This window comes from Neophocaena asiaeorientalis, unplaced genomic scaffold (assembly GCF_003031525.2).
Source record: "Neophocaena asiaeorientalis asiaeorientalis breed wild unplaced genomic scaffold, Neophocaena_asiaeorientalis_V1.1 scaffold9, whole genome shotgun sequence".
NCBI lineage: Eukaryota > Metazoa > Chordata > Mammalia > Artiodactyla > Phocoenidae > Neophocaena > Neophocaena asiaeorientalis.
In genome coordinates this window covers 965,359-977,700 of record NW_020171825.1, presented here as the reverse complement: position 1 = coordinate 977,700, position 12,342 = coordinate 965,359, and the positions used below count along the sequence as shown (strand labels likewise).

The following is a 12,342-nucleotide window of genomic DNA, read 5'->3' as shown; positions in this document are numbered from 1 at the left end:
AGGTAAACTGAAGGACGTTTTAATGACTGTTTTACTTGCCTGTTGTATGTATAATTATACTGGGGCAGTGCTCCCTGACTTTTTATTTTCAAAAATATTCCTGGCACTCTTGACATTGTATTTTCAATACCTGTTAATTAAGAAAATGCATGGGCATACTGTTATCATAGATTAGTAATGCTATTAAGTAATTTTACAGTTTTATTAATCATTTCATATTTGTTTACATTTGACAAAAATTTGTAGGTAGATGAGAGAAATTAGACAATGCTTGGTAGTTAGGAAATCACAGCATCTTAGCATTCCTGCACTGATGGGGCCAAGCTTTTCAGCATCCCACATTAACATTTCTTTAGTCCTGTTTTCTCTGATTATTTAGAATTATTTTATTCATTTGGAGAGCATTTACTTTGGCTGATTTGACTGATATAGATCCTGGACTTAAGACCAAGCCCTAGAAAATCTTATTTTATCTGACTATAACATCTCTTCATTAATCATTTCTTCGGGCTTCAAAAAGCATCAAAAAGCATCTCAGTACTTCTCAGGAAGAGTTGCTAGATTCTGAATATAGGTTGGACTACATGGAACTGATTTGTGGTTTATGTCTTTAAGAAAATCAAAAGCTTCTCTCTCTGGTTTGAAATCACTGCATTCCTCATAGCCTAAGAGGCTATAACATGTCTGCTGGCTTTTGAGGAGACTTTCCTAAAATAATTTTATTCTGTTGTGTAATTGTAAATGTCAAAAGTCATCTTTCTAGTTCTAGTTTAGATATTATTATCATCTGTATAACAGGACATAATAATGCTGTTATCACAATAGTATCTACATAAAAAGAACAGAATATTTGGAGGAATTTAGAGAAATAAGGGGTTAGGAGAAAATCTTGAATTCTGTTGGTGTGTCACAATTTTAATTATGAATCTTCAGCTCTTGAGAATTCCCTTTGTATAAGTGGCAGGTTGCTTTGCTTGCTCTTTTTTTGTCTTCCACTTTAAGGAAAAAAAAAATTGTGACCTTTAAAATAACCAGTGAATCATGGTGGGACTCTGATCAGTTCTCATCACCTGGCTTTTTCCTCCCTTACTATTTTAGTGCTGTACTTAACCACCCTCAACCCCCTTCAGTTTTTTACTTACTGAGTTTATCTAATTCAATTGAAGGCTCTTTTCTTTATATTTGGGCACATCCGTTATGGTCCTTCTTCTTTCCTGTCTTTCCTGTAGTTCTTCCCCAGTTGCTCCTTCTCATTCGTGAAATGAATGATCGCAATCATGGCTATTAAGTATAAGAGTGCTAGTGTTTTGCTTATGCTGAAAGAAAGGGAAGCCATAAAATTTGAGGTGAAGTAAAACATAATAAAGAACCAGGGTCATCAGCCTTATAAAGCTTTTGAAATTTCCCTGAAACCCCCTCTGAATCACTACTGAAACCTCCCATAAAACCTTTTCCCTCAAGTGCCAGCTTCTAAAATAAGTTAAATTACATATTATTAAAGTTTCTTGGTTTTCTGTATTGTTTGGTTGATTCATCAGTTTTCTACTAATTTTATTGAGATATATCACATTTTAACTACATTACGATTTTGATGACTTCTTGTGAGTTTGTCTGAGAGTTGAATTGAACATTGATTCCCTGGGAAAGTATGTTCCCAGTTCTAAACAACTGAATTATATAATCAACCTTTGAACCTATCCATTTGTAGGTTGCGGATGGTCCATTTGTCGGTTGCGGATGGTCCATTTGTCATGCCTATTCACAGATTTCTCTGTTTTACTTCTTTCTGTGTTACATGGTGAAAATGAAATTGTCTTTTCTGTGGTTCCCTTCTCTCTCTCATCTGTACTTCTTTTCTGGAAACAGGGATCTGGGCTACCTAAGGAGGAAACTACCGGGTTGAGCATTGATGAATTAGGTGCCTTTTGCATAATAGTAGCTCTTGTTTATGGAGCATTTTTTCCTTGTAGCAGGCACTTTGTGAATGTTATTTCTAATGCTAATTCTTGGGTTAATTATTTTCATTTACATTTAAGAAACTGAGGATTAGAAATGGTAAGTAATTTGCTCAAGGTCACAGAGCTACTGAGTGGTGGGCTACTTTAAATTTAGGGTCATTTAGCTCCAAAGAGCATGGATTTTTCAATATACTTTGGAAAACTAATGGTATTAGAGGTTGAGAGCTAAAATTTGAGTTACCACTTTGTGTAAAATAGTATAAGGCACTTAATCGTGTTATATGTGGAATTTAAGAATCAGACAGCACCTTATCATTGACAGGGTGAGAGACAGTTAAGACTTAATATGTTACTTCTATGTACTTGTTTTTTGGGCTTCCTTGTCTCCCTCATTCTCACTCCTGATTTTTTCCTTTTGACCTCTCTTAAGTTTAAAGATACAGGGCTATTGATCCCCAGTTTATCTTTAACCCCAGAGATAGGCAACAGCAATCAGTAAGCTTGATTTGCATTAAAGTTTGAGCTTTTTACTGGATCAAAGGTCCTTAATACAATCAAGCCAAAATTGATTCTTAAAAGGAAAAGAATTTGTAAATCTAAACCCTGTTCTTTAACAACTTCCAGATTACTCTGATTGTTTTCTTTTCTTCTGCCTGTCTTCCTTACAGTCACAAATCGTACCCAATTTAAGAAAAATTTTTTTGATCCTCAGATCCACCATACTCCAAACCTGCTTCTCCCACGGTTTCTACATCTCGGTAGATGTCACTCCATTCACTCAGTGGCTAAAGCTAAAATCCAAGATCTATCCTGGTGCCTTTTCCCCTGTCATCCTATTGTCAGTCTATCAATAGATACTGTCACGTCTTCATTCAAAATATCTCCCATATTCACTACTCACTATCTTGACTACCAGCACTCTCCTCCAAACTACCATTGTTCTTGCAGGGACTATAATAGTTTTCCTACTTCTTTTCTTAAACACTTCAAAGCCATTCTTCACATAGCAGTCAGTGTGATATTTTAAAACTCTAAATAATACGGACACACCCCATCTCATCCCACCCAGTTGATCCCAGCTTTAAACCCGTTAATGACTTTCCGTTGCACTTAGATAAAATTAAAATTCCTTACTGTGACTACAAGCCCCAAATGATTTGACACCTGCCTTTCTCTCCAATCTCATTTTATACTACTCCCTTCCTTGCCTACCATACTTCAGTCACACTGGCTTTGTTTTTTTAAATTTATTTATTTTTGGCTGCTTTGGGTCTTTGTTGCTGCACATGGACTTTCTCTAGTTGTGGCGAGCGGGGGCTACTCTTCGTGGCTTCTCTTGTTGCAAAGCACGGGCTCTAGGCGCACGAGCTTCAGTAGTTGTGGCTCGCGGGCTCTAGAGTGCAGGCTCAGTAGTTGTGGCGCACGGGCTTAGTTGCTCCGTGGCATGTGGGATCTTCCGGCACCAGGGCTCGAACCTGTGTCCCCTGCATTGGTAGGCGGATTCTTAACCACTGCGTCACCAGGAAGGTCCCTAAACTGGCTCTCTTGATTACATCAAACTTCAGGGCCTTAGAATAAGATTTTTTGGGGTGGGGTGGGAAGCCTGGAACACTCTTGCTGATATCTTCACATAGATGGCTCCTTGTAGCCTTTCATATCTTGGCTTAAATGTCATGTCTTCAAGAGAAGACACTCTAACATTACCACTCAGTAATTCTGTTTTATAACTATATTCCAAATCTCTGCAAAGTACTCATGCCTTTTGGATATTTTTCTTGTTTTTTAACTTTTTCCTCAATGTGTTATTTTGAAAATTTTAAATCATACAACATTTTGAAAGACTTTTACAATGTATACCTATATACCCAACACCAACACTCCACTATTAATCTTTTGCTAGGTTTGCTTTATCGCTTATCTATCCATTGGTTAATCCATTTTAATTTTGGTGCATTTCAAAGTACATTGCAAATATCAGGATGCATCCCCCTAAGTACTTCAACATAGATGTCTTTAACTTAATTCAGTATTTGTATACAATTTGATTATCTTGAGGCAAAATTTATATACAGTAACATGAACAGGTCTGAAGTGTGTATTTGCTGATTTTGATATATGCATACCCACCCTGTGTAACCCAAAACCCCACTAAGACATTGGACATTACTGTCACCCCAGAAAGTTCCCCCATACTCCTTCCATGTCAGTATCACCCCCTCAGATTTAGAGACAACCTGTTCTAAATTTTTATACTAATTATTTGATTTTTAAAAATTCAGATAAAATTTAAATAGTATAAAATCTGGCCTCTCAAAGTGTACAATTCAGTGTTTTTTAGTATATGCACAGGATTAATGAACCATCACCACAGGCTAATTCCAGAACATTTTCATTACCCCTAAAAGAAACTCTCTATCCATTAATATTCACTCCTTATTTCCTGGCCCCTGACAATCACCAATTTACTTTCTGTTTCTATGGATTTACCTATTGTGGATATTTCATATAAATGGAATCATAAAACATGTGACCTTTTGTATCTTTTATGTTTTCAGAGTTCATCCATGTTTTACTATATATCAATACTTCATTCCTTTTGTGACCAAATAATATTCCAGTGTGTGTTTATACCACATTTTGTTTATCCATTCACCTGCGGATGGACATTGGGTTGTTTCCAGCTATTGACTATTGTAGGTAGTGCTGCTGTGAATGTGCATATACATGTATATGTGTGCATACCTGTTTTCAATTATTTTGGTATGTACCTCGTGTGGAATTGCTGGTTGTGATGGTAAATCTATGTTTAACTTTTTGAGGAACCTCCAAACTGTTTTCCACAGTGGCTGAATCATTTTACATTCCTACTAGCAATGTATGAGGTTTCCAATTTCTTCACATCCTTGCCAATACTTGTTACTTTCTTTTTTCTTTCTTTTTTTTTAAAAAAAATATTATGGCCATCCTAGTATGTGTGAAATGGTATCTCACTGTGCCAGACATTGGCAGAATGGATAAAAAACATGATCCAACTCTTTGCTGTCTATGAGAAACTCACTTTAGATCCAGAGACAGAAATACATTAAAAGCGAAAGGATGGAAAAAGATATCCCATGCAAATAGTAATCAAAGGAGAGCTGGGGTGGCTATACTAATATCAGACAAAACAGACTTAAACTAAAGCCTAAAACTGTCATAAGAGACAAAGACATTATACATTGATTATTTTAAACATATTGACTATTATAAACATCTATGCACCAAACTGCAGAGATGCAAAATATATGAGGTTAAACATTGACAGAATTGAAAGGAGAAATAGATTGTTCTACAATAATAGTTGCGGACTTCAGTAGTACAATTTAAATACTGGGTAGGATATCTACAGAGAAGATCAATAAAGAAGTAGAGATCTTAACACTTTAAACCAATGAGACCTTACTGATAATATATATAGAACACTCTACCCAACAATAGAATACATATTTCTCTCAAGTAATTCTCTATTAAAAGGAAGAGTGAGGGCTTTCCTGGTGGCGCAGTGGTTGAGAGTCCGCCTGCCGATGCAGGGGACATGGGTTCGTGCCCCGGTCCGGGAAGATCCCATGTGCCGTGGAGCGGCTGGGCCCGTGAGCTGTGGCCACTGAACCTGCGCGTCCGGAGCCTGTGCTCCTCAACGGGAGAGGCCACAACAGTGAGAGGCCTGTGTACCAAAAAAAAAAAAAAAAAAAAAAAAAAATCTAGAATTATTTAAGTAAATTTAGTATGTGGTTGTTAATGACTATAGCTCATCAATTCATATAGGCTGTCCTTGGATTCACTAGGCAGGACTAAAGGAAGTTTTTAGGAATCTAAGATTTAAATGTATGAGAGTCTTTTCCTGAACCGTATTGCCTTCACACTAAGTGTTGACGTGATATCTTCACATTCTGTGCAAGTTATGCTCTCCCATATGCCTTGGCCTCTGACTCTGATAAGTGTATAGGAATTGCTTTGTCTCTTCTTCTCTGCCCTGGCTATTTTTTCCTTGTCCTTTGCCTCTTCTCATCTTCCTTTTGGCATGGTATAACGTTAAAAAAAGGTTGCTCTTTTTTTTTTTTTGTATAAAAGAACAAATTTTTCATGCTAAAGATGGATGGAAATACTTAGCTAAGCCCTGAAATCTTTTCTTTTATTTATTTCATGCTGCTTAGAAAACTTTTCACATGTAGTGTATGACTTTGTGGTTAAAGATATATTGAGGAAGCCTTTGAAAAGATATTACAATTTATACCTTTTTCATAATCTTAAGTAACATTAATTCATTTTCCAATTTGGTCCTCAGTAGAAGACACATTTACTATCTATCTATCTATTTATTTATTTATGAGATTTATTAAGAAATGCCTAAGGTTGAAGAAAATGGTGTTAAAGTATTCTTTGTAAAATTCATTAAAGAATGAGGTTTTTATTTTGCAGTTTTCCTATTACTGAAGTAATGCAGTCATTTAAGGTTAGAATGATAGTCCCTGGGAGTTGGGAACGTGTATTCCGTGTCCCTTCTTTCTTTCCCATTGTCACTTGGGTACTTACATTTTCTTTTATTACTCCAGTATATGCATTTTGGGTTTAAGCATGATTTCACAAGTTCTCTCTCTGTATTTTACCATGTCATATTTGTTTCCACTGCCTCCCTCTCTTTCTTTTATTGTAGTTCATTCTTGCATGCCTTTTCTTTTTTCTGTTACTCTATTGCAAAAGGCTCTGCGTAGTGTTCGGACACTAATGTGAAGACATTAAGACTGGTTTTTGTTTGGAAACTTTCTGTCTGTGAACCCATTCTGCTCTAATCTGTACACTGACGTGTGCTTGATTTCTGATCCCTGGATCAGAGTTAGGGATCTAGTATTTTTTATTTGCCTGAATAGAGGGAAATAGGTAGACCAGATCAGTTTTTCCCAAAAAAAATGTAATTGCCTTTCTTTGCCATATTAAAACAAAATACTGTTATGTATTGGTTTACTTTCTTATAACACAGCTTGATTATATCTTTATGTGTATAATGTTAGTTCATTCTTATTTAAACTCAGTGTATTTATATAGTTATTTATATATTTACGTGTGCATGGCTATCTTAGGAAAGGCAAAATATCCTGTGTCCACTTCACCCTTCTTCATTTTCCAGTGGTTAAAAACTCAGTGATAATAAATATCACCTACACATACCTTTGTTAGAGGTTGTGTATATCTGTGGTAGTAGTAGATACGAATAATTCATAGTTGGACTGCAACACATATATGTTGACATTCTAGCTACTGGATAATTATGGACCGCAGATAGATACAGATATGCATCACCTCAGTCTGAAGTGTGCTAAATCAAAGTTATACCAAAACTAAATTGATAATGATAAAACTAAACGAACTATATAACTAATTTGTAATTAAAAGACAACAGTAAAAAGTGGAAAATTATGACCAAATAAACACAACATGGGAAATGCATTGATGATGGAATTTATTTTCCCAAATTGCTTGGAACTATCTCTTTGTATTCACAATAGGAACTTTTCAGCGTAGCCAAGTGTTGCATGACAGCCAAATTGCCCAGTAGATTTTGAATTACATTTCCTCGGAAAACTTAGTAATGTGCTAATTTTTATTTGAGTCTATGCAATTGTCATTAGTTTATCAGAGTTCCAGTATTTCATATTTTTATTGCCCTTCGCATGTGACCTTAAACAACAAAAATTTACATTTTCTTTATCCTACATGTTTACTTCCCATTGGTAAGACTGTGGGGTGGGGAGGAGTTCTGTGCCATCTGAAACGGCCTGGATCACAGAGGCAGGAAGTAGAGGGGTCTCGATTTTGATCAGCAGTGAGGCTTTCTCTGTGGCTCAGCATTCACTATTATATTGCGTTATGTGGTTTTTCCATTTGCATATCACTGTCAGCATTTCCTAAATCTTGAATTCATCAGCTTTTCTCCATTTATCCTACTGTTGTCTTTGTTTAAGCTAGTGTCATCTCTTGCCTAGATCACTGTAATAGCCTTCCAAATGTGCTCCTCTGCCACAGATTGGATACCTGTCTTAGAAGCAGACTCTGGAATTTTATTGGGGAGTATTTTTGGGACCAACACATGTGAGGGAGTGAAAGAAACTGGATTGAAGAAGTTGAATTGAGTTGAGATGCAGACTCAACAAAGGCCTTACTTAGCTAATCCTGGGGAGAATTCTGCATACTGGTTGGTCTTTTATAGTTGTCTCAAGTTGGGCATATCTTGGTTGTTTCTAGGTTTTGGCAATTATGAATAGAGGAGCTATAAACATTTGTGCACAAGTTTTTGTGTGGACATAAATTTTCAACTCAGTTGGGTAAGTATCTAGGACTACAACTGCTGGGTCACGTGGTAAGACTATATTTAGCTTTAGGTAGGATCACTTTTCATTCCCACCATCCGAGAGTAAGTTTCCTGTTGCTCTGCATCTTTGATAGCATTTGGTGTTGTCAGTATTTTGGATATTAGCCATTCTAATAGGTGTGTAGTAGTATCTCATTGTTGTTTCAATTTGGATTTCCCTGATGACATAGGATGTTGAAGATCTTTTCATAGGCTTATTTGAGTTTTAAGAGCTCTGTATATTTTAGATATAAATTCTCTATCAGATATGTTTTACAGATATTTTCTCTTAGGCTGTGACTTGGGTCTGCATTCTCTTAAGAGTGTTTTTGCAGAGCAGAAGTGTTTATTTTTAATGAAGTCCAATTTATCAATGTTTTTCTTTCATGGATTGTACTTTTGGTGTTGTCTGTAAAAACTTATTGCCAAACCAAAGGTCACCTAGATTTTCTCTTATTTATTTTCTAGACATTTTATTGTTTAGCATTGTATAGTTGGGTCTACAATCCGCTTTGAGTTAACTTTTGTGAAATGTATAAGGACTGTGTCTAGATTCATTTTTTTGCCTATGGATGTCCAGTTGTTCTAGTACCATTTGTTGAAGAGACTGTCCTTTCTCCATTGAGCTGCTTTTGCTTTCTTGTCAAGGATCAGTCGACTGTATTTGTGTGGGTTTATTTCCAGGCTTTTTATGCTATTCCACTGATTGATTTGTCTGTTCTTTTACCAATATCATGGTGATTTTATTACTTAGCTTTATAGTAAGTCTTGAAGTTGGGTAATGTCAGTCTTTCATGTTTGTTACCCTCTTTTAATATTGTGTTGGCCATTATGGGTCTCTTGCTTTTCTATATAAATGTTAAAGTCTTTTTGTTGATATACACAAAATAACATGCTGGGATTTTGGTTGGGATTGCATTGAATCTATAGATCAGTTTGGGGAGAATTGGTATCTCAACAATATTGAGTCTTCCTATCCATGCACGTGGAATCTTTCTCCATTTATTTAGGTCTTCCTTAATTTCATTTATCAGCGTTTTGTAGTTTTCCACATATAGATGCTGTACATATTTTGTTAGATTTATGCCTAAGTATTTTATTTTGGAGGGGGCTAATGTAAATGGTATGGTGTTTTTATTTTTATTTTGTATTATTTTGTTTTTGCGGTACGCGGGCCTCTCACCGCCACGGCCTCTCCCGCTGCGGAGCACAGGCTCTGGACATGCAGGCCCAGCGGCCACGGCTCACGGGCCCAGCCGCTCCGTGGCACGCAGGATCCTCCCAGACCGGGGCATGAACCCGTGTCCCCTGTATCAGCAGGCGGACTCCCAACCACTGTGCCACCAGGGAAGCCCGGTATGGTGTTTTTAACTTCAAGTTTTAATTGCTGGTATTTGGGAATGCAGTCAACTTTTGTACGTTAACCTTGTGTCCTGCAACTTGGCTATAATCACAACAGTTTTAGAAGATTTGTTTTGGTGGTGGTCGTTGTTGATTCTTTGAGATTTTCTTCATAGACAGTTTTATTTCCTGCTAATGAAGTTGTATTTCTTTCTTCCCAATTTGTTTACCTTTTTCTTGTCTTATTGCATAAGGTAGGGTAGGAGTGGTAAGAAAGGACATCCTTACCTTGTTCCTGATCTTAGGGAGAAAGCATCTAGATTCTCACCATTAAGTATGAGGTTAGCTGTAGGTATTTTGTAGATGTTCTTTATGAAGTCTAAGAAGTTTCCTTCTATTCCTAGCTTGCTGAACTCAATGACTGTTGGATTTTGTGAAATGCCTTTTCTGCATCTGCTGATATGGTCATATAGTTTTTCTTCTTTAACCTATTGATGAGGGAGATTAACTGGTTTTTGAACGTGGAACTAGCCTTGCATACCTGGCATAAATCCCATTTGGTCATGGTATAATTCTTTCTGTACACTGTTGCATTTTTCTTTTCAGTCATTTTATTTTTAAACCTGGAAATTCCATTTTTAATTTCTAAATATTTTCAGTTTCTCTCCTCATCATGATCTTTTTCCTTTAACTCCGTTCCCATGCTTATAGTGTTTGTAATGACTGTAATTTGTAATAGGATTGTAATAGCTGTTTTAAGGTTCTTCATTTCTGGGTTTGTTTCTGTTGACTATTTTCGTTCTGTGTGGATCACATTTTGCCTCCAAACATGTCTCTTAATTTTTTATTGGATTGTAGACATTGTAAATGTTAAATATTGTATTTGGATTTTCTCATTTCTATTTAAAAGATGTTCAAGTTTATTTTGTTTGATAGATAAGTTAATTGATGTTCAGGTTGATACCTGTTAGACTTTTTTTTAAAGCTTTCTTAGGGCAAGTCTAACATACCTTTTTTGTGGTATTCTAATTCAACAAGTATATGTTAGGCTATCTCTCTTTACCTTCTACACTTCCTATCTGTGAGTTCATAATTTCTATTTCATTATACATCTGTGGTTCTTACATGTATGGCTTATTCATCCATGTAAACCCTTAGCGTTTTAGGCAGGAGAGAGAGGTGATCCTATATTTATTTATTTTATATATATATATATATTTTATATATATATATTTATTAAAGAAATTTTGCTGACCTCTTTGTAGTTTGATGGGACCAACTGTACTGGTAGGGGGCTCTGTTAGGAGGCTACTACAGGAGTCCTATGAAGAGATTCGGTAGTTTGTATTAAGTACAGTGATAATGGAGATAAAATTGGAGAAATTGGACTTGTTAAAAATAAAGACTTCATAAGAGTTGCATACCATCCAGCGGTTGTACTCCTAGACATATGCTCCAGGAACCTCTTGCCCAGTATTCCAAGCAACGCCTACAAAAATATTCATGGGAGCATTGTGTGTATAGATCTGAATGTTCACTCACAGTAAAATGAATAATGCTTCAGTATGCTTATACCGTGAAATATTTCACATCAGTAAAAATAAATGATTTGCAACTACTGAAATTAATTAGTACATTTACTTAGTGATTATTATTTTTCATGTTATTCTTCAGGCACTCTTTTAGCTACCGGAGAAGCAAAACTGAGGAAGGCAAAAAAACTGTATCTTCATTTTTTAAACTCATTTTACTTCAAACAATGTAGAAATTAGTTAAAGCAAGAATCATTAATGTTTATTATTACTATTGGTTGAAATATTGAGTATAGGATATTCACAGTTTCCAGGTCTCCAGTCTACAGATCATTTGTTAATTGCAAATGGAAAATGTTATTTCATGAGGAAATTTAATGGACACCATCTTATCAAGTAATCAAACCTAATTTTATGAGGAAAAGGACAAATGGACTTTTTTTTTTCCTTTGCTTTCTTGTGTAATTTAAGACTGAGGGTATAGCATCAGCTGTAGAGTATTAAATTTAAAAAAAAATTCTGACTCTAATAATGAGAAAACAATCAGGTAAATTCAAATTGTGGACCACTCTATACAAAAACCACCTTGGATTTTTCAAAACTTCCCCTTCCCCCAACCCAAAAAGGTAAGTGAACTGTTTTACATTAAAGGAGAGTAAAGGAATATAACAAATATTAATATAATGCATAATACTTGTATTTATAATTTTCATCTGGGGATTTCCTTCCTGTCTTAGGCTTTTTCTCCCCTGATTTTTTGGTTTTCTCTTCTGACGTTCCATTATCAGAGCCTGTTCTGCCCATCTAGAGGACTGTTTTACTCTCTGAAACAACTTTCATTTCCTTTTGCTTTGAACCTTTTCTTTAGGGAAATAAAGACCTTGTATAAGTGTTTCCCAATCGTTTTTTTTTTTTAATTAATTAATTAATTTATTTTTGGCTGCGCTGGGTCTTTGTTGCTGTGCGCGGGCTTTTCTCCAGTTGCGGCGAGCGGGGGCTGCTCTTCATTGCGCTGCGCGGGCTTCTCATTGCAGTGGCTTCTCTTGTTGTGGAGCACGGGCTCTAGGCGCGCGGGCTTCAGTAGTTGTGGCATTCAGGCTCAGTAGTTATGGCTTTTTGGGGCTCT

At 36.0% G+C, this 12,342-nt stretch overlaps 1 protein-coding gene across 1 annotated transcript in view; it reads left to right on the top strand.

The window, feature by feature from the left end:
* Positions 1–12,342, top strand: part of PCCA (propionyl-CoA carboxylase subunit alpha) — a 353,227-nt gene that overhangs the window by 113,373 nt on the left and 227,512 nt on the right. The window lies entirely within an intron of this gene.